The sequence below is a fragment of the Branchiostoma floridae genome, chromosome 9 (genome assembly GCF_000003815.2).
Source record: "Branchiostoma floridae strain S238N-H82 chromosome 9, Bfl_VNyyK, whole genome shotgun sequence".
NCBI classification, from domain to species: domain Eukaryota; kingdom Metazoa; phylum Chordata; class Leptocardii; order Amphioxiformes; family Branchiostomatidae; genus Branchiostoma; species Branchiostoma floridae.
In genome coordinates this window covers 2,835,703-2,839,191 of record NC_049987.1, presented here as the reverse complement: position 1 = coordinate 2,839,191, position 3,489 = coordinate 2,835,703, and positions in this window count along the sequence as shown.

Sequence of the window (3,489 nt, the reverse complement as noted above, 5' to 3'; positions counted from 1 at the left end):
TTCTGAACTGCATTTTGTGATTTATACCAATCAACTTATAAAATGTCATTTTTTTTGGGGGGGGGGGCGAAATCGCTAAAGGGGGGCGAGGTAGGGGGGCGAGATCACTAACCGGGGAGGGCGAGATCGCTAGTGATGTCGCCCCGGGGGGGCGAGATCGCTAGTGATTTCGCCCCCGGGGGGGCGAGATCACGGGGGGGGGGGGCGAAATCGCTGTCACACCTGTACCCATATGCATCCCTAGTCACATACACTGCAATTGTTAAGGAACAAAATAACGTTTGCCACCGTTTTGCCTTATATCGTTGTTTATTGATATTTACGAGGAGTGAGTGATAAGTCTTCGGCCTCAAAAAGAAATGAAATGCAGACCGCAAATTGGGACAAGGATATTAAATATGTCTTTTATTTCAATGTACCCCGAAATTGAGGTCAGGGTGATCATTTCTTTTCAGGTCACACCCAGTATCGTTAGTGAAGGTCTGAGAGAAGTGAAAAACATTGGTAATTGTGCTACAACCTGAGGCGTATTATCTACTTTATTCGGCTACAAACCAGATTTCCACTTGTTAGGAAAATAGACATTTTGACAAAGTTGGATATCTCATAACAGTGAGGATCTTACTTGCACATTGCACCCCTTTTTTCCCATGATGTTCAAAAGGACGTAGACTAGAAAGCAATGACCGCGCAGCTTTCCAAATAGGTATATTGATAAAATTCTTCATACTTTGCAACTGTCCGCCGAAATTTGACTTGTACACTTTCAAACGATATATTTTAATAGATGTTTATGTGACAGTATCTTACGTTTGAGACTGCAATGACCCTAGCTGCAGTGCAAATTAACTAACCATTTTCACCCCAAAATGATATAACGGGGGCCGCCCTAAGATGCCCCCCTTTTTTACGCGCTCGAACTCACGGCGCTCCATCACCAGTTGCCAAAGAGTGGTTAAGTTTTGATCAATGAATATTTAACACATTCATCTAGAGACCATACTTGAATAAGGGAGGCATCCATACTGTTCATGAACTCTTCAATATCCGCGTTAAAACTGGCAAACACCGAGGACGTTATCGTGAATATGAATTCCGATTTTGAGCCGCGTTAAACAGTGCGCCCCAACTTGCCCCGCATTTGGAATTTGCTCTCTTCGGAAGCTGGTGACCAATTTAAACATAACTAAAGATTGTAATTTTATGATATATTAGCTTTCTTTTGACTGTGTGTGCTTCTTGTCTCCCGCAAGGAGGGCTAAATCATTCACAATCCAGGTCGTGTTTTCATGGGAAATGGGCGAAAGCGGCGGCCCGACTAACAAAATCATTACGGAAAACGACAACGCCAAAATCACAAAAAAATTTCTGTGTACGTATTGGGAAGCATATTCGACATCACTCTGTGAAGTTTCATTTTTATAGACGGTACGAATCATTTTTAAAGTAACAAATCTTTCGGGCGTTCGCGCGCTCGTCTGCCACCTGCGGGGCCACGCTCCCTGGGGAAAACAATGGCGGTGATGCTTATGTTGTTTTTTTCTATGGCCGGTCTACTACTCAACAAACATTTGAAGACCACTATTTGTAGTGTTTTGTGAAGCTTTGTTTCTTATGTTTATGACAGTTGTGTGGCTGTTTTTTTATTGGTTGTTTATTTATGGCCACGAGCCACCAATACCTAGTAACAGGTGACCACAGTGATTCGGCAGTACCAACATTATTGTGAAAATTCTGTCTTCAAAAAAATGGGGGAAGTGAACAAAACTGTGTAAAAAAACATTTTAATAGAAAAAAAAGCTGTTTATTTGTTTGGACTTGGTTTATTTACCTTTCTATTCATCATAGTCAGTGGCAACAAACACGGCGTACTTATGCATAATAAGATCAGCAAAAAATTCGGGCATCTTAGGGCGGCCCCTGTTATGGTAAAAAGCGAATGGTGTGTTTGTAATCGGGTACCAACTTGATCGGACTGTTTACAAAAGAAAATTTATACATGCCGCCCACTGCAGATTCCAGTGCAATCTTCCAGCAGAAAAGCAGGCAATTGCAAGGTCCACTTTCAGCCTTTACAGTTAGATAACAGTAAGACAACCATGCATCAAAACACGGCGTTCTGTCAAGAAAGCTGCTCTTTGAAAACAAGATTCGTTGTGCTTTTTTCCTTGTTTTTGGTTACTCCTTGTTCGCCTTTTGATGGTGTTTGTACCGTTCAGTGTAGAATGGCGAGTCAGTCCGAGTACGTCAGATTGATACAATACGTGTCTTCAGCGAGAACGATACCCCAGCATGTATGGATCGCGTGCGAGTGTGTGAACAATTCTACTGCCACAAGGACCCCAGAATTCCCTCAGCTAATATCTTACATGCAGGCGCACGTGGATTTGCATGTGGTTGCAGTTGTTGGATATCCGATGGGACTTCTATCGGCAAACACTCTGGAGGGAATAAATCCTCAATCTACGACTCTGGCCCTGATAAAATGTGAAATCACAGCCATAGAGGAGAATGCCCTGGCCAATACATTCAACCTCTGGACTATGCTACTAGACTTTAATAATCTAACTCATGTCAAGCAGCACTCGTTCTCTGGTGTGAAAAATCTTCGGGTGCTGAGCTTGGCTAGTAATAAGATAGCAAGGATGAATGCAGGGTGCTTTATGGACCTGGGTTTGCTTGAGATTTTAAATTTGCAGAATAATCATCTTCAAACAGTAGACCCCGGGTGGTTCACTGGGCTCCGTCACCTGAAACATCTGAACTTAGAACTAAACAACATTGTGGTCATTCCACCTGGTGCATTTGAACATCTCTTAAATTATATAGACGGCTTATATCTTGGCGAGAAATTGTCTTTTCTGGACGGAGAATCGTTCTGGGGCCTAAGAAATGTAAAAATGATACACGTTGTTGGCACGAGGTTGACCATGTTCGATAACACGGTTGTACGTGAGGAGGCATGGAGTCTTTCCCTCCACAATCACGGCGGTGTACAAGACTCTCGTCACATCAGAAGGCAAGACGTGTCATTTAAGGTCTCAAACTACCTTCTATGTATCACTCACGACCCTCCCAACAATGAACAGGCTATGGGGTGGGCCTTAGCGTTATCAAACAGTGACCCGAGGCAGGTTACAACCGAGTGTGGCTTGCGAGACATCCAAATGGAAAAGCTCGAAATGTCGTCACGTTTTCTTGTCCTGATAAAGACTGGAAAAGAAAACACCCCCCATGATGACATTGCCCATTGTAGACAGGGGTGGGAACATAGCGGTGGCCTGGTGGTGGCTTTACAGGGTGGGTTACGTCTAAGCATGGCTTTACTCTTTGAAGGCAACTCGACAATGCGAGCCCTTGTAGTAACATTGGATAGCACAAAACATAATACAAGCACAAATAGCTCTGCCGCTGAAAGCAAATGCCCAAATAACGTTTCCCCTCAAAACGATATAAATATAACATGCTATATACTCACCGAAATAAACA